We start from the raw sequence: 20,232 nt of genomic DNA on the forward strand, positions 1-20,232 counted from the left end.
GACAAAGCAGTTATTAAACTACTGCAATTCAAATATAGGGAAAAAAAAAAACAGGTCTCCCTTTGAGGTCCAAAACTGGAAGCCTGGGACACTGGGTTTCCTTTATCTCTCCCTTTATACAAAGACCTTTGCACATGGTGGACAGTCAATTTGTACCATTGTTTTATTTTTTTATATCTAAATGTTTTATCCATTTTGTTATTTACAGATAAATATGCTAACACAGACTGGTTCCATTTATTGGAAGACTTGGTATTTCCTGAGTCAGGAGGTTCCTGAACCTCCCTGCTTTGGAATTTAGCACATTCTCCTCCCTTCCCCTTCTCCCCTGGGTCTGTAACCACAGGACTTGAGGTATTGTAAAGTGCTTTCTGTTTAGCAACCCAGGACTCAAAAGAGACTCACGGACACAGCTGTGAAACCTTCCCCTCCAGGAAAATGCCCTCCGTCAAGGGCAGGGCCATAGGGACCCTGTCCTTGGGGTACCGTTGGCCCTGGCTGGCGAGGGATTGGCACCAGCTGTCTTCTATGTCTCTTCAGTGTTACCAACAGATTTGACTTATATAATTTCAGTGGAAAATGGCTGCTCAATGTTCAACACTGAAAGCTTTCAACATAGATCACTAAAAATTCTTAACGTGTATTTGAGAGCCTTCTGGTCCTTCTTTTGCCCTGCCCAAGCATCTTAGCGCCATCTACTTTAACTCCTAAGGAGGGAATTCATCATTCTTCCTCCAGAGTCCATACTCTGCCCATCAGGCCAACACTCACAATTGGTGTGCCACTTCCAGAAGGCACCAGAAGTGCCCCAAGAGTTCCATTTCCTAAATCTGTGTTGACTTTTCATTAGAGAGTCCTTTTTTAAAAACACAAACTTGGAAAGTGTTTTCTATTTAATTCCCCAAGAAATGATGTAACAGTCTAGAAATGATTTAACAGTCTACCAGATACTTGTATAAAAAGTATTTTCTAACAAATCGAGTCAAAATACCTGGTTAATATAAATATGAATTAATGAACCATATTGATTCCTAAACTTCATGAGGGTTGATCTATTTTTTTTCCATTGTTTGGTTCAATCTTAAGGGCAGAGATCTCAATAACCACAGTGAATAGTGTCATTTTGGTTAGAAAAATAGTTTTCTAAAAGTAAGCTAGCTTCTTGGACCTGAGGTTCTATGGAAACTCTGTAATCGTGCATGTTGCTGAGAAAATGCCCAGACCTGAAGAAATAGCCTTTGGGCTCCTCTTCCAAATTCAAGTCAGCAACCTTTCTTACTCTTCAGAAGCAGACCTTGTGGCTAAAAGGCCCAAGAAATATTCTACATTGAAGGCACCAATTTTAGCATTCTAATGTTATGATTATTACTATTTTAGAACTAACATAATTCAGTACTTCTTGATGCCAGGGAGTAAAGCTCATCTAAGCTCTACCAGAGCCCTATAAATCAGAATTAATCCCACTTTGTAGAAAATACTAATGATATAATAATAGTAGTACTTATTTACTTCTTATTATATATTAGGTACTATTATAAGCACTTTATTCATACTTACTTATTTAACTCCCACAATAACCCACGAGGTAGTAGAGTTTTTGCATTGCACAGTGTCATCAGGTACCCTTCACATCAACTAAACGGGGGACTCCAGCAGTCCTAGGTTTGAATTTCCCCTCCTTCCATGCAGTCCCAAGTGAGCAAACACCTATTGGTGCTGTCAATCAGTCTAACTCTGATTACACAGCATCTCATTCCCAAGACACAGCACATCTATGCTTTTCCCAGGTCAGAAAAATAAAGGGACAATTATTCTAAGTACAGGACTTGATGTACACTCATACACACATAAACTTGGATTCCACAAAAATTCTCTAATTGCATGTTTCTTTTGTAGATAGACCACATACTGCACAAAAATTGCTTTGCCTGGAGATACTTAAATTAGTGAGTTGGGAGGAACAGAGCTGCATTGAAATCTGGGAGAGCACCTTATGTGCCTATTTGACTAGTTCACTTTTGCACATCCTCCCAATATATTTATATCTGTATTTGAATTAATATGGTTAAAATGGACCTCTTCTTTCACCAGCACAACTGACGACACACACAGGGCCAGGACAGAGAGGTGTTCTTCTCTGTACTCTGGAGCTTGAGGGCACAAATGCTGAACATTACATTTCCTAGCCTTTCCTGCAGCTCAGGTTCTGAGTGCAAATCAGAGCAAATTGGTGAGATCAGGGCAGTCTTCCTGTCACCGCACCACTGTGGCTGGCAGGCACGGTCATGGAGGCCAGGACTTTTCTGCAGCAGTGCCACAGCATCTTTGTGTAGCTGTCACACAGGCAGCTTTTACAAGGCCACAGCAGTTTCCTGATCCCACCCACAGCTAAGTCAATGTCTTACTGGGGTCAACAGTACTAACAGGGACACCTGCTTCTCCAGTGTGTCCTGCAGTCAGGGCAGTGACCCCATCAGTGGGCCAGCTCTACATGGTGTTCCAGAAGTGCTTCCTGGAATCCCTGCCTGGAGCCCACTCCTCCAACCCCCTCTTCCTAGGTACCTAATTACCTGTAATAAATCTCTTCCCAAGCAAGTTAGCTATTTTGTTCCCTGAAAATTTACTGTAGTGGACAACAGTTAGCAAGACCCAAGGCCAAATGCCCAGGCATTGGCCCACAACACTCAATATTTACACTTGTAAAACCAGGAGCTGTCTTCCTGCCAGATGTCTGAGGCAGATGAGGAAGACAGTGCCCCAGCAAGCCTGGTATTCAGTTAAAACATCCAGAGGCACCAGCCCTAGAAGGTTCTTCAGTTCTGCTGTGCTAAAGTCAGACATCTAACACAGCTACAGGATTTCTGCTTAAACACTCAAACGTCTCACAGTCAAACTGTCTCCACTGCAAACCTTGCTCAAGAAAAGAAGGAACGAAGGGGAAGGGGGAAAGAAAGAGAATACCAGCAAAGGTAAGGAGTCTGCTTAGAGGTTCTCTCTCAATCTTGAGCACAGTCCTTGGTGAATCTTTAGAAAAACACATTAGCCTATAAGAGTTTTGCTTTTGTTTTTTGGTACTGGGGATTGAACCCAGACATGCTTAACCACTGAGCTCTACCCCCAGTGCAAGACAGGGACTTGCTAAGTTGCTTAGGGTCTCGCTAAGTGGCTGAGGCTGACCTTGAACTTACAGGCTATTACAAGAATTTTTAAAAGTCTGTCTCAATCGATATTTGTCTGGCAGAACCTAACCTTCCATTTAAGTGAGACTCAAACCACTGCAAAGGATTATTCTATAAATTCAGAGAAAATGACTGACTGACCAAATGAAGAAATTTAAGTAGAAGAGGATAACGCACATAGGAATAAGACAGTGGCTGTGTTTTCATAGGTGCCGACAATGTTGATAGGAGTATCTTCATTACGAGGTTCTCAACAAGACATCAATCATTTTAACATTCATACGTGGGAATCTTGGTGTACAAGTGGTGACAAGTTACAGTAGGGACAAAACAATCTTTATATGCTGTCTATGAGGTCTGCTCCAGTCAGTGTTCAAGCTTAGCAAAGATAAAGGTCTATGGTAAGCCGCACATCTTCATGAAGATTCCAAGAACTGCCTCCTCTCCTCAGATCTAAGGGCCAGGATTCACAAGCATCTGAATCATACAGTGAGGGCATACTCTAGACCTGATTCTCCACAATCAGCCCAGATGATGAAAAATACTATTTTCTTTTAAAATCATGCTCCAGAAATGCTCTCTGATGAGGAAAATAAAACCCAATCATCAGACTCAGGCACCAGTCATTATGAGGCCCTCTTCCACTCGATGTGACCAATTCTGTCACCAGTCTGACAATTTTCAGCTCTAAGAGATTGTCTATGAATCAGTAGGCATCTTACTGAGAAAGTTTAGCTACTCACTTTCTCAGTAAGATGCCGTACATCTTGGGAAACTGTACAATGGTCCCAAGATGGAATTTGAATTGAGTCCTTGACCTGTCTGATCGCATAGCAGTGATCACAGCTGACAACGAGCACACATAAATGCTCTTCTTAGCACAAAACCATCCTCGCAAGGCATGGACTATTCCTTAAGCATCAGATAAACTAACCTACTCTAGTCTCAGTTGGATATAAAAAGAATTTTTATAGAAGTCAGGAAGCGAATACACACAATTTAAAGTTCTCATCTACCTCCAGACTCCCAGACTCTGGCATCCAATGCCAGACTCTACAGCACTGAGAATGCTATAAACTTCCTTCAGAGTCCAACAAGGGTTTTCCTTTCAATAAGATCCCTGGGAAAGAGTTCAGAAAGAACTCACCTGACTCTCATCAACCTTTACAGAGAAGAGTTCAGCGCTTTAAGGTATTTGTAAAAGTCTCTAAGCACTGCTCTGATACAAACAATGAGGATAACATATGAGTGGAAAATGACTAAGCCAGTAGGACAGAAATAAGAATAAATCAAAGTACATATTATTAAACAGGTTTATTGAAGTATAATTTACATGCTATGAAATTCACTTACTGAAAACGTATTATTCACTGACATTTAGTAAACTTGCAGAGTTGTTACAACCCAGTCACAATCCAATTACACAAGATTTTTATCACCCCAATAGTATACCTAGTGCCAATCTGTTTCTACCCCCAAAGCAACCACTAAGCTGTCTTTATAGATTTATTCTTTCTGAACAGTTAATATAAAGGAATCCCATGATATGTGGACTTTCACCTCTGCCTCTTTCACTTAACAAAAGTACCTGCTGACTATTTTTGTAAATAAAATATTGACACACAGCCATGCTTATTCATTTTTACGTTGTCTGTTGATGTTTTAGCATTGCAAGATTAGAGATGAGAAGTTGTGGTAAAGATCATTGATCCACAAAGCTGAAATATTTACCATCTGGCCCTTTAAAACTTTTTTTTTTGGTCAATCTCTGGTTTAGGATAATACTTTTAAGTTCCATCCATGTATTGGTCATCTATTCCTTTTTACTGCAAAATAATATTTCATAAGATATCACTTTAGTATGTATCAGGTTCATTTATATATTAAAATATCACATTTATATTAATATATTAATACATCACATTTGTTTAGTCATTTATCCTGGACATGTAGATTGTTTCTAATTTGGAGTTACTATAAATATTGGTGCTATAAACTTTCATGTACAAGGGCTGGGCGGATAGTTCAGTGCTTGCCTAGCATGCATGAAGACCTGGGTTTGATTCCCAGCACTGCAAAAACAAAGAAAACCCAAAACTTTCATATACAAGTCTTTGTGTGAACACTTAGCTTCATTTCTCATGGTAGATACCTAGTACCCAGGAGTGGAATTGCTGGGTTCTATGGTAAGCATATGTTGAAATGTTTAAGAAACTAGCAAACTATTTCCAAGTGATTGTACTAGTTTACACTCCCACCAGCAATGGGGTTCCTATATCTCCACATTTTCACTGCCTCTTGTTATTACTGTCAATTTTATCATAGCTATTCTAACGGGTATGAAATGGTAGACTTTACAAGTTTACTGAAAAGCATATGAAAAGGACTTGTAAACTCTACAAGTTTATTCATCGTCTTTGATGAGATGACCATATAAACCTTCCACTCAATTTTGCTTGGCTTGTCTCATTATTGAGCTGTAAGAATTCTTTACATATTTTGTATAGATGGCCTTTATCAGATATATGATATCTTATATAATATCTTATATAACATACAAATATTTTCTTCCATTTGTCTATAGGATGGCTTCTTAGTTTGATGATGATTTTAACTGAATCAAAAGTTTTTAATTTTGATGAAGCCCAATTTATCATTTTTTTCCATTTATAGATCGTGCTTTTGGTATTATATGTAAGAAGCATTCCCCAATCCAATGCACTAAGATGTTTCTTATTTAAGTTTTATAATTTTATATTTTTTAATTTGTTCTAATTAGTTATAAATGACAGTAGAATGCATTTATGCATTTTGCTAAATCATACATAAGTGGAATATAATTTCTCATTTTCTGATTGTACATATTGTAGGATCACATCGGTCATGCAGTTATATATGTACATGAGGTAATAATGTCTACTCTACTATCCTTCCTACCCTTACACTCGCTCCCCTTCCTTCACTCCCCTCTACCTAATATAAAGTAACTATTCTTCCCTAGCCACCCCATCCCTTATTTGAATTAGCATTCCCATATCAGAGAAAACATTTGGCCTTTGGCTTTTGGGGTGTGGCTTATTTTGCTTAGCATGATATTCTCCAACTCCATCCATTTACCAGCAAAAGCCATAATTTCATTCTTCTTTAAAGCTGAGTAATATTCCATCATATATATATATCACATTTTATTTATTCATTCATCTGTTAAGTTTTATAATTTTAACTTTTATATTTATCATCGATTATTCTGCTTGTAGTCATCCAAATGCTTCAGCACAATTTGTTAAAAAGACTGTCCTTTCTCCTATTGAATTGCTTTTGTACCTTTACAGAAAATTAGTGATCATAAATGTAAGGACTTAATCCTAGATTTCTACTTTTGTTCCATTGATATATATTACCACGCTTATGCCATATTATCTTCCTAACTATTGTCTTACAGTAAGTAAGTTTGAAATCAGAAAGTACAAGTCCTCTAACTTAGTTATTTTTCAAGATGATCAAGTGTTCTGAGTCCTTTACATTTCCATCAAAATGTTAGTATCTTACCACCAAAGTGGGGGGGGGGAGGCTTGCATATTAGAAATTTTTAGTTACGCATTTTTAAAGATCAGCTGCCTATATCAAAATACCTATTAGTATTTTGATAGAAATTGTGTTAAATTCTTTAGATCAGTGTTTAAGAAACTGATTTATGTTTGTTAATAAATATTGAGCCTCTCAATCAATGAGCTTGGTGTATCTCTCTACAGTATACCAGATACTCAATTTTTTTTTGTTACATTTATTCCCAAGTATCTGATTCCTTTTGATAATACTGTGAAAAGAATTGTTTTATTAGTTTCATTTTTGGATCATTCACTGATAGCATATAAAATACAACTGATTTTTATTTGTAGATCTTATGTCCTACAACCTTCCTGAACTTGTATTTTGGCTCCAGTGAGGACTTTTTGGTGGATTCCTTATCATTATCTACAAATAGGATCATGTCATTCATGAATAATGCATTTTATCTCCTCTCTTCTAATCAGGACACGATTATAAATATATTTTACTTTTTCACTGGAAAGATACCTTAGTGCAGAATTGAACAGAAGTGGCAGGAATAGGCGCCCTTGATATTGTTCTTGCTACTATGAGGAAAGCATCCAGACTTTCACCATTATGTATGTTAACTGTGTGTTTCCCTAGATGTATTTTTATCAAATTAAGGAATTCCCTTTCTATCCCTAATTTTTTGGATGGGTGTTGAATTTCATGAAATATTTTATCTATTTCTATTGAGATGATCACATGGTTTCAAATCTTTTATTATCTTTATACGGTATGTTGTTATATTAATTGGTTAATATCAAGTTAAACTAACTTGGTATTCTTGGTGTTTAATCACTTTTATAAATTCCTGGACTTGGTTTGCCAAAATTAGGGATGGAAGAGACACACACACCAACCCACAGAAATCAAAACTACCATAAGAAAATAATATGAAAAATTTCATGCAGATTAATCTATCCAGGTGAACCTGTTGCGGGAGTCACCCCAAATGTGGCAGCAATAGGGTCCCTAAAAAGAACTGCTCCAAATCATCCTGTGACAGGGATTGATTTGGATTCCAAAGAAAGAAGGACCAGATACTAGGGTAATCGGTCCAGAGCATTTAGTAGGGAAACTTGTACAGAGAGAGTTTCAGAGTTAACAGATAGGCAGGCGATATTCTACCCAAGTGTGTAGTAATGAGAGGGTTAAGTTGTGGGATTTACATGGGAGTTTAAGGAATTTGTCCCAGGGTGGAGGCTACTTTCTACATTTTTAAGAACATATTTAATCTTTCAGTGTTCTGGGCAGTAGCCTAAATCACTTAACCAATGTCTGGGGATCTTCAAGGCCCTAGCTTGGCTTCAGCCTCGTAGCTGGCCAGCTCCTAGAGCAGTGGAGGTACTGTATCTCAGTCAGGATCCAGAAAGCAAGCGGGGGACTGGAGAACCCTACAACAAATGAGATGACTAGAAGTGGATAAATTTCTAGTTGGACACAAATGCACAAAACTGGCTACAAAATAAACAGAAAATCAAAAGAGAGCTGTAAACAAATAAAGTGAATTAGTTCTTAAAAATCTTGCCCTCATGAAAATCCTACACCGAGAAGGACTCACAGTTTACTTCTACCAATCTTCTCTTCCTTCTGCTTGCTTTTACTAATCTCTTAAGGTGGAAGCTTATTGATTATTGATTTGAAATCACTTTTCTAAAGTAGATACTAAAAGCTATAAGTTTATAATGTAGAAATTACACATCAAAACTATCTGCATCCATAAATTCTGAGTGTATTTTCACTTTAATTCAAGATATTTTCTAATTTCCATGTGACTTCTCTGATGTACGTTATTCAACAATGTGTTGTTTAATTTCCAAAAATTTGAGATTTTCCAAGTTTGTTTATTTCTAAAGTACTATCACTGTATTTTCAAAACTTATTTTGGTAAGCTTCAGAATCTGTTAAGAATTGTTTGTAACTTAAGGCATGGGGAATTTTCATGTCTTCCTTAAAGATATTCTTTCATTAAGTAGGGTCGTCTATTAATGTCTGTTAGGTCAGTGGTTAATAGTGTTCACACCTTTCATATTCTTGACTTTCTGTGAATTTTATCAATTATTTAGAATAGGGGGGCAAAAATCCAAATTCTGAAATACTCCAAAAATCAGAAAAATTTTTAATGTCAACAAAACACTCAAAAAGTTCCAGATTTGGGTTTTATTGGGTCATAGATGCTCAGTTGGTAGTCTATGCAAATATTTCCAAGTCTGAAAAGTTCCCAAATCTGAAAAATATGAAATCTGAAATACTTCTGGTTCCAAAGAGTTGGATAAGGGATATTCAACCTGTATTAAAGTTAACGATTACTATTGTTGAAATGTCTCTTTGCCCTTTCAATTCTGTCAGTTTTTGCTTCCTGTAGTTGGGGCTCTGTTGTTAGGTGTATATATATATATATATATATATATATATTGATAATTATTATGCATTCCTGAAGAATTTCTTGTTTTCATTATAAAACATCCTTCTTTTGTCTAAGCAACATTGTTTGGTCTTACCCTTCATTCTATCTGATATTAGTAGGGCCATTTCAGTTCCTTATGACTGCTCTTTGCAAGGAATATATTTTCTAATCTTTTATTTTTCAACTTATTTGTGTCTTTTCATTGAAAATGTATTTCATATACAATATATGGTTAGATCACCTTTTGATTTGCATGCTTCCTCATTTCATATCCAATGGAATTTGATATGGTTGAATTTACATTTGACATTTTGCTATTGTTTTATTTTTATTGCTATTGTCTTCCATTTGCTGTTATAACAAACTACCACAAACTTAGCAGCTTAAAACAACATATGCTTATTATCCTATAGATCTAGAAGTCAAAGTCTGATGTAGGTTTCACTGGGCTGAAAGCAAGATGTTGGTTTGCTTTCCTTTTTGCATTCCTTTCTGTAGACTGTAAGGGAGAAACCATTTTCTTGCCTTTTCTAGATTTGTCCTCATTCCTTGGCTCATGGCCTCCTTCAAAGCCAGATATGCCTGGTTAGGTCTTTCTCACAGTGCATCACTCTGACACCAACTCTTCTGCCACCCTCTTCTACACAAAGAGACCCTGTGAGTCTCTCTGTGAGTATATTGGTCATACTTGATAAGCCAGTATAATTTCACTATTCAAAGTCATTAGCAATCTCAGCTCCAACTGCAATCTTAATTCCCTTTACATGTAGAGTAGCATCTTCATGAATAACATCAATTAGGTTACAAACATTTTGGGGGTGGGCATTAGATATATTTTCCTACCACAATGTCTAATGCATTTCTCCCCTTTGTTTACTCTTTACAACCTTCTTTTGTACCAAATAAGCCTTCTCTAATGTACTGTTTCAACTCTAATTCCTTTGTTGATACTTTACTTTCATGCCCCAACTAGTATCACAACCTCAGGGTATCTACAATGTTGCTATTTCCTGTCTGTTTGCCACTGAGATTGCTAATATTTCTGACAACACCCAACAGCACAAGGTTTTTCCACATTATGCTGTAATCCAAATTAGGTCAGTGCCCTCTGGCAACAAAACTGCTGGCTTTCACCATTTGCCCCACACCAAAGAAGCTGGGAGTAAGGCGGCGATGAGAGCAGCCTCAGGCTGTATTACCATAGATGCTCACTTTTCGACCTGAGTCCAGTACTCTTTCTTGTATGTCTCTTGTTAGTTGATTCCAGGAGTCCCAAAATGGTTGGTTTTGGTAATTTTGTCCAACTTTATAATTGCTTTTGGGGAGAACAATTGCCAAGATCTTCACTCCAACATTCCCACATTATTTTTAAACACAAAGTTTTAGCAAATGATACATCTCAGAATCTTGATCTGGGGTAAATAAAGTCATCCCTGTTTCTATACCTGATAGTTTTGGAATAGGAAAGGAGTATACACCACCTAAAAACCTACCTATATTGAAGGAATAAAGGAGTACTCAAATTTGGATATCCTTCTTGATATGTTAAACCATACTTTGGCAAAAATGGCATTGAAGTTACTGATAGCAACCTCAAGATATTAGCAATAACTGTCCAAAGACTAAGGTTAATACCCATAATCTTTATTTGAATTTGAATAAAATATCTATTCTTTCCACAGATTTATCACTAGTTCTCAAAATCCTTCTTACCATGGAAAAACCCAGTGCATTCAATACTGAAAATAAATAGAATCATTATATATAAAATTGGAAACTATGTTGAAACATATATGTGATCACAAATGAGTCTAGACCTGGATATGCTCCAAGATGCTTCTTAGAAAAACTTAGTCCCAGGAATGTCACTCTGAGCAGCTGGCAAAGCTAAGCAGTTCTACAAGGCTGGAGCACTGTCACAGGAATGCTTAAGGAACTCCTGGGGAACAAAATACCAGAACTGGCCGCAGTTGGAGAAATAGGCAGCTTGGGAGCGATTGAGGTCTCTTGAAGATGCTTCCCTTGATCCTAACCTTCCTGCCTTTCCAGTCCCAGAATTCTCAGAATACAGTAGGATCACCTCTTTGTGGCACAGGTCAGTCAGTCAATAAGAGTATTAATAGGAAGGAACCAACAAAATAAGTTCTGAACACTAGGAAATGGAGCTTAACCCATCTACCATCCTGCAACTCATACTACAAATGTGTCCTCACACAGCTCCTTTCCACTAGGATTATCATAGTGGAAAAACCAGAAAACAGTTAATTCATAAAATCTCCGATATACTAGGTACCATTATTCCTTTCTTGTTGATGAGGAAACTTGAGTGCAAATGAGCTTGTAACTGGCTTAACCTGGAACTTAAATCTGTATATCACCAGCAATCAGAGCCTGTCCCTTGATCCACTGAAAAGCACAGTGAGTCCTTAAAAGCCAGTCATGCCACATGACCTCATCCTTGACAGTAAAATGATCTGCACACATTCCCTGAGATGTGTGACACTTTCAGGATAGAAGACTGCAAACATACTTTTTATTATTAAGAAAACAGTTCAGTTCTCCTTTGGGTCCACAGGGTCCTCAGTCTCCTTTGGACTCTATCCAGAATGGAGCCTACCAGATGTCTAACTTGCAGTGCAGCCAGGAATCTTCCTCAAAAGACTTCAAAAATGACAGGAGGCATCACTAAGCTCAGAAGATGCTTCTCCAGAGATAAGAGAGCTGGACAGACTCATCTCCAGAGTACATCCAGTTCTGTCTTTAGCTCTTCCCACTTAGAATTCCTGCTGACATCTAACACTTAGCTAATTGTGAATTGAGCTCATAAATGTATTATTAACTTAGTCTTTCAGGCACTGGAATCACAATGTTTTCATTGCTTCTTCTTCACCATGATCTATATACGGTCCATAAAAAATGTCTATACTAACATTCCTCAGACTCCTTCTCCTTCTCAGACAGTCCACTGCAGGTACTGAGTATTTTCCACCATTATTATTGCAAAAACCTACTGGTGTGCTTCTTGGCTCTTTTCTCCCCAATTATGTGTCTTCATATACAGAGACAGCTCTGGTAAATACATTTATATAGACTCATTTAACAAAGTGGTTTCTAGGTCTCTTGATTGTATACAGAAATCACACTGCCTTCATTGGATTATCATGGGATAACATGCAGTTAATACTCTAGTTTTTGAAGTTATTAATTCTTTTCCCTGTAACAGTCAGAGAATAATACAGATATATGCATGCATACGTGTATGCACATAGGAATCAGGAGGAGATGGAGGGAATAAATGGGTGAAGGGGGTTTGCATTTATTTCAGTTCAACACTGGTCTGACAGTGGCTCTTCAGCTATAGATCCATGATGAATACAACAGTTCCTGTTCTCAAGAAGCTTATAAATTCATCTTTTAAAAACCAGAAAATAATAACAGCAAGAAATATTCATTGAACACTTAAGTGGTTCCAATTGTTGAGTTTAAAGTGGCACATGGATCATCTCATTAAATTCTCATGACACCTCTACATGTTTGGTACAACTACTATCCTCACATCAAAGATGAGATGAGAGATGCAGTGAGGCTGCCCTGAGTCACGTAGCTAGATAAGCAGCAGAACTCGGATGCAGGTTTATTCATCACCAAAATTCACTCTCATGACAACGCTTCAAACGGACTCCTTGGAGAGTCATCTTTAAGTGCCCTCACTGATATCCCACTCTCTCTAAGGCCCTCCTGGCCCACACTCCCTAATTAACTTCTTTCCCACAATCAGACCACAAGACACGGCAACCAGAGGCCGCTCCTCCAGCAAGCACCGCCCTTAAGAAGAGGCACACAGCCTCTTTCGTACCCTCGATGCAAGAAAAACAGGAGCACCAATCTTCAGAACTAAACGAGTAATTCCCGAGGGCAGGGGATTCTTAACTGTATCCTTCAACAACCAACAATGTCAAGAGCAAGAGTAGATGTTCAGACTCTATCATATGGTCTGAGTGAATCGTTTTCCAAAGTATGTTTTCAAAAATCAAGATTAGAAGTCCACTAATGATGGCGAGGCCATACCATTTATCACACACTTTTAGCAGGTGAATTGTATAATAGGTGAAATATATCCCCATAAAAATGTCTGAAAATAAATAAATGACAGGGCTACCAAACTTTGAGAATGCAAGACTTCTGCCTCTAGGTCACCATCAAAAGTAGCTGGGTTGCAGGATATATTCCAAAGAAATTTATGGTGGATAATTAAAATCAGAGCTCAAATCAAGGAAATTGAAACAAAAGAAACAAAATTAACAAAACCAAAAGTTGGTTCTTTGGGAAAAAAAAATCAATAAAATTGATAAATCCATAGCCACACTAACAAAGAGGAAAAGAGAGAAAATCCAAATTACTAAAATACTTGAAAAAAGAGGAAATATCACAATGGACACAACTGAAATACAGAAGATAATTATAAACTATTATGAAAATTTATACTCTAATAAAATACAAAATATTGAAGACATTGACAAATTTCTAGAGACATATGACTTGTCTAAACTGAGATCATACATTATTTAAACAGAACAATTTCAAGTAATGAAACAGAAAATACCATTAAAAGCCTACCAGTTAAGGAAAACCCCAAGGCCAGACAGACTCTCAGCCAAGTTCTATAAGACCTTCAAAGAACAATTAACACCAATACTTCTCAAATTATTCCATGAAACAGAAAAGGAGGGAACTCTTCCAAACTCATTCTATGAGGCTAATATCACCCTGATACCAAAACCAGATAAAGACACATCAAGGAAAGAAAACTTCAGACCAATATCCCTGATGAACATAGATACAAAAATTCTCAATAAAATTCTGGCAAATCACATACAAAAACATATTAAAAAGATTGTGCACCGCAGTCAAGTGGGGTTCATCCCAGGGATGCAGGGTTGGTTCAACATCTGGAAATCAATAAATGTAATTCACCATATCAATAGACTTAAAAACAAGAATCATATCATCATCTCAATAGATTCAGAAGAAACATTTGGCAAAAAAAAAGTACCCCTTCATGTTCAAAACACTAGAAAAACTAGGGATAGTAGGAACATACCTCAACATCATAAAAGCCATAAATGCTAAACCCAAGGCCATCATAATTCTAAATGGAGAAAAATTAAAAGCATTACCTCTGGAAACTGGAATAAGACAAGGATGCCCTATTTCATGACTTTTATTAAACATAGTCCATGAAACTCATATAAATACAGGTATCTCATACTAGACAAAGGTGCCAAAAACATTCACTGGAGAAAAGAGAGCTTATTCAACAAATGGTGCTGGAAAAACTGGAAAGCCACATGTAACAAAATGAAATTAACCCCTTATCTCTCACCCTGCATGAAACTCAACTCACTGTGGATCAAAGACTTAGGCACTAGAACAGAGACCCTGTGACTATTAGAAAAAAAAGTAGGCCCAAATCTTCACAATGGTGGCCTAGGACCTGACATTCTTAACAAGACCCCTAAAGCACAAGAAGTTAAATCAAGAATCAAAAAATGGGATGGAGTCAAACTAAAAAACTTCTTCTAAGCAAAAGAAACATTAATAATGTAAATAAAGAGCCTACAGATTGGGAGAAAATCTTTACCACCTCAGATAAAGCATTAATGTCTAGGATATATAAAGAACTCAAAAAAAAAAAAAAAAAAAAAACACCAAAAAAACAAATAACCCAATCAATAAATGGGCTAAGGAAATGAATAAACTTCACAGAAAATATACGACCAATCAATAAATATAGGAAAAAATGTTCAACATCTCTAGTAGTTGGAGAAATGCAAATCAAAACTAAGATTTCATCTCAATCCAATCAGAATGGCTATTACCAAGAATACAAGCAACAATAATAGGTGTTGCCAAGGATGTGGGGGAAAAGGTACACTCATATATTGCTGGTGGGACTATAAATTGGTGCAACCATTATGGAAAGCAGTATGGAGATTCCTAAGAACACTCAGAATGGAACCACCATTTGACCCAGTTATCCCACTGTTTGGTTTATACCCAAAGGACTTAAAATCAACATACTACAATGACACAGCCACATCAATGTTTATAGCAGCTTAATTCACAATGGCTAAACTATGGAACCAACCTAGATGCCCTTCAACAGATGAATGGATAAATAAAATATGTGTGTGTGTATATGACGGAATATTACTCAGCCATAAAGAATGAAATTATGGCATTTGCTAGTAAATGGATGGAATTAGATAATATCATGCTAAGTAAAATAAGCCAAACCCAAAAAGCCAAAGGCCAAATGTTTTCTCTGATATGCAGAAGTTAATTCACAATAAGGGGCGGGAAGATAGGGAAGAATAGAGTTACTTTATATTAGGTAGAGGGGAGTGAAGAGAGGCAAAAGGGTGGAGAAAGGAATGACAATAGAGTGAAGCGGACATTATTACCTCATGTATATGTATGACTGATGACCAAAGTGATCCTGCAATATGTATAATCAGAAAAATGAGATTATACTCCATTTATGTATGATCTATCAAAATGTATAAATGCATTCTACTGTTATGTACAACTAATTAGAAGAAATAAAATAATTCTTTTAAAAAGAAACTTATGGCAGGTGGATTTTTAAATGACAAAGTCTGGCTGGTGAGTTCAGTGGTTTATTTTATTTCCTGTGATTATTCTCTTATATGTTTATCTGAATGAATGTCTATGAGAAGAAGGAAAGACTTGACATCCCTAAAGATGTCTTCCAGGCTCATCAAGCAGTATCATGAGCACTCTTCTCAGGAACACTCTGGTGCTGAGCTTTGAGCCCTGATGGGGATTTAAAGCCTAAGTGTGGCACACACAAAGGCAGCCAGAAATGAAAGGCAGGATCTGAAAATTCCTGCACAGTCTGCCTACATGAAGACTTCTTCCTTAGATGCAGGAAGGGACTGAATTTGAAAGGAAGGTGAGATTCATATTTAAACATGGTCAGTCATGAAAATCATTGGTTAGGAAATGCATAGCAATTAACTGCTCAATTGTCACTCAAAATATCAGAGGCGCAGGGCTCTGAAATACCACTTAACAAAAGTACTGGACTAGGAGTTGAGTTTGTGATTTATAACTGCCCTTGAGTAAGGTTCCTTACCTTATTGAGCCTGTTTCTTCAAGTGCCAGAAGAGAAAGATAATGTGTTCCTTCCCACTTCCCAGGCTTACTGAGAGAGACTCCCTGCCATTGGTTATTAAAGGGTTTCAAAACCCTAAGACAGTTGACAAATGAAAGGTATAGGATTAGGGCTTCATAAGCACATAATACTAGTATGGAAAAAAGGGAACGAGGAGATCACTAGCAAATCTAACACTGCAGCAAGAAAGGTGAAGAAAGTGGAAGAAAACTCTAGCCTTCACTGAGACTGTATTCGGTGTCTGTCACCAAAGGGGACTGTTACTTGATTTACACACAATCTGCAGTAATTAAGACAACGGACTTGGCAGGGAAATCTCTGGCAATGAAACATTATTTGCCAGATGAAGATTTATCCAGACTAAGATGTTCTAACTTTTTTTTTTAATTAATTCTGAATTATGTACAGGATTTTGGAAATTAGAAGCAAACACAAAGAAAAATCTGTACAGAGGTGGTGTATTGAAGGCAGGTAACATCTGTGCTATTGCCACTCGAATGCTACATGTAATTAAACATCTAGCCTGGATCTTTACAGCTGATGATTCAATAATATCTGAAAAAGGAGACATTCGGTTCCCGGTGGCAATTTGCTACATTTATTAAAAACACATACACAAACACACACGAAAAATATATAGCACAATACTACTATTTTATTCTGAAACTAGACTATTTGGGGTTTTCTGTGGCTTTATAACTCCTGATTTTCAAAATCGGTGAAATACAATTTGCTTCAATATCAGTCTTTTATCACATTTCATTAAGATGCATGTGTAGAAATCTTGGCAATATTAATTTAGCCCAGTATGACAGACACTCCCTCATCTTTATCTAATACCAGCTAAATTCCTCAGATTGTTACATAAACCAGGAAGTATGTACTCACAAAGTATAGCCTGTAGATTCAAAGGATGAAAGAGTTTCAAAAAAAAAAAAAAAAAAAAAATCTGCTGCCAGAGAGCTAATTGGAAGAATGTCTGAAATACTTTGAAACTAAATTAACCTTTTCTTGCAGGGTTATGCACTGAAGACTTATTATTTTGCTAATATGACATTTTCTTAGTTTTCAAGTCCAGGGTTTAACAACATGGCCAATAATAATAATACTGATTATAATCAGTATGTTGCAGTTTACATCTTGATCATTTGGTATTTGCTTTGTGACAGCCACCTACTCTTTGTAAGTGGATGATCATTTCTTAGTGAAAGCAATGCCTGCCTGCCTTCCTCCATCTTTCCTTCCTTTCATGGCCTCACACAGGCTGGGCAAATGCTCTACAAGTGAGCCACATCCTCCGTCCCTCTCGTGTGAGTTTCAAAATTGACCTTTCATTCATTTGGTCAGAAAACTTACTTGTATGGCACTGGGTATGAACAAAAAAAAAAATTATATGACAGATTAAAGAGTAAACAAAATCAAGTAAACCTGTGAATAACTGAGTCCACAGAGTGAGAAAGAATTTCAGGCAGAGATTTCTGAATCTTAATATCAGCCTCTCTGATGAAAAACTGGATTTAGACCTTGAGTTTAAAAATTCTCAGCAGCTGACATTCCTGGGAGCCTTTCCAGCAGAGTATGGAGGTCAAGTGTGGCTGGACATCCCACCCTCTCACCCACCCCCATTATTTTCTGAAATCCCCACTTCTCTGCAGTCTCTCCCCTAAAACCATTGGCCCAATTTCTAGTCACAACATTGCAAAAGCCAAGTTTTCAGTCCCAGAATCTCAAAGTAAGTGTATAGTGAATACAAACCACCTGTTTTGCTACCAATGAGGAATTTGTTAGTCTCTTTCCAGCTTTGTCTTAAGACTTCTAAATATCTCATAAATTCAAGAGTCCAGCTTTTCTGCAAAGGGGCCTAAAACTGGGCCAGTCCAGCCCCCTGGCCGACAGAGATGCTAGGGTAAGGGCAGTATGTTACAGAGGCCAGCTTCAATTTTATCTTAAAATGATAATTACAGTTTTAAATTCAGCATTAGAGACAACTGCCACACAGGGAGGCTCCTCTCAGTTTGCAGAAGAGAGTAGAGCCATTAAGTTCCTTCCTATTGCTAAGCAACAGTTGTGTTAAAATCAAATGACTCTTGGCTCTGCAACAGTACGAAAATGAGTCTATTCAATTCAGAACAGTACAGGTGAAAGGAGAAGAGCAAGACCGTTGGGAGACCTTGAAATACAAGGTAGATATAAGCTCTGTGATAATTTCAGATACATTCCTCCGATTTCAAAATATTTGGGTGAGTATAAGCCCGAGGTACTTCATTCCACAAGGGAAAACTCAGACGTGCTTCTCTTTCCAAAATAAAAATATGCTCCTTCAATTCAATTTGATCATGAATAATTTGATCAAAGTTTACTGGCTACTGTAATATCATCTGTACTGGTTATTTACTGCTGCATAATAAATTACCCTAACACTTAACAGACTTAAACCCACAAACATTATCTCATAGTCTCTGCAGGATAAGCATCCAAAGGCTGGGGTGGCTCTGACTCGGGCTTTCTTATGAGCTCTTGGACCTGATGTCCACCAGGACTATAGTCACCTGGAGCTAGAGGTACACTCCCAAGCTCACACATACAGCTGCTGGAAAGGGCCAAGTTCCCAGTTGTGGGCTCATGGGCCTCTCTTCATTATGACATGGCAGCTGGTTTTCCTCACAGCAAGTGATCCAAGAAAGACAGACCAACATAAAGACCTTTGGTGACCTGAGCTTCAAAACAACACCTGATGATTTCTGCCTATTAATTAGAAGCAAGTTTCTAAGTCCAGTCACACTACATGGAAAGGGAACTAAGCATCATCACTTTAAGAGAGGAGTATGAAAGAATTTCTGGGCATAGTATTAAAATCATAGAAATGTTCATGCCCTTCTGTAAACAAAATGGCAACACTACAGAAACCTGAAAGAGCAAATCAAAGTTGTGCTTCAGATATGTAAGACAGAGGTTGGGAGTGATGACAGATACTGTGGCTTCTTTCTGCATATATTTTTTTAAACATCAAGGACTCACTGGGACAAGGCAATGAAGTACTGGTGAAACCCAAGGACAGCAGGGTGGAGATCAGGAGACTGAGGACTGGATTCAAATTTGCTACTTATTATCTATGGGACCTTAGGTGATTCACTAAACTCCATCTGTCTCAATTTTCTCAACTAGAAAGTGAGTGTAATAACTACTTCAATATAAGTTGACATACATAAATCTTATAACAGTGCTTGATAGATAGTATACATATTGAACTACATAACTCTGATTGTTATTTTATTAATAATAAGTACAACCACTCAATGTCCAACTGGGCAGCATGGGACAGGGATTTCTAGGATGTGGGTGAGACTTTGGGAAGTCTTCTGCAAAAACTACACACTATTACTATGTGTTCATAATCAATTAAACAGGCAAATTTCATGTTGTTAAGTTGCCTCCTCAGGTATCTTGGCCAATAGGCTATATGTTTTGTGCAAGTACACAACTAGTGCATGTACCCATTGAATAAATAAGGAACACATGCGGGACCTGCAGTCTAAGGAGATATTTACCCAGCAGGTGGAGAGTCTTATTCTTACTTGTCATAAACCTTGGAAGTTTTAAGGTTCAGTTAATTCACCTGTGCTGATTTCTATCACTTCCACATCAAAACTACATTTTTATAGCTTACTTCGACTATCATATTTCATCTTTGATGTGCTAATAGGAAAGATTTTTGCAACTAAAAGTTTATCATATCATCTTAGGTATGGGGTTGATGCAATGCTACACAATCACCACATTATCATTATTTCTCCCAACTGAAAATTCACTGAAAAATTTTACTTCTCATTATATATGGCTGAAATTTCTAACTT

General features: G+C 37.3%; 1 protein-coding gene and 1 long non-coding RNA gene across 3 annotated transcripts in view; one reads left to right on the forward strand and one right to left on the reverse strand.

Annotated features, from left to right (window-relative positions):
• RASGRF2 (Ras protein specific guanine nucleotide releasing factor 2) overlaps nt 1-20,232 on the reverse strand; it is a 268,468-nt gene that overhangs the window by 77,947 nt on the left and 170,289 nt on the right. The gene's annotated exons all lie outside the window — the stretch shown is intronic.
• On the forward strand, nt 2,171-12,602 carry LOC306664597. Its single transcript, XR_013764750.1, has 2 exons — nt 2,171-9,642; nt 9,715-12,602. It is a non-coding gene; the product is annotated as an uncharacterized lncRNA (long non-coding RNA).

This window comes from Sciurus vulgaris (assembly GCF_902686455.1).
Source record: "Sciurus vulgaris genome assembly, chromosome: 6".
NCBI classification, from domain to species: Eukaryota; Metazoa; Chordata; class Mammalia; order Rodentia; family Sciuridae; genus Sciurus; species Sciurus vulgaris.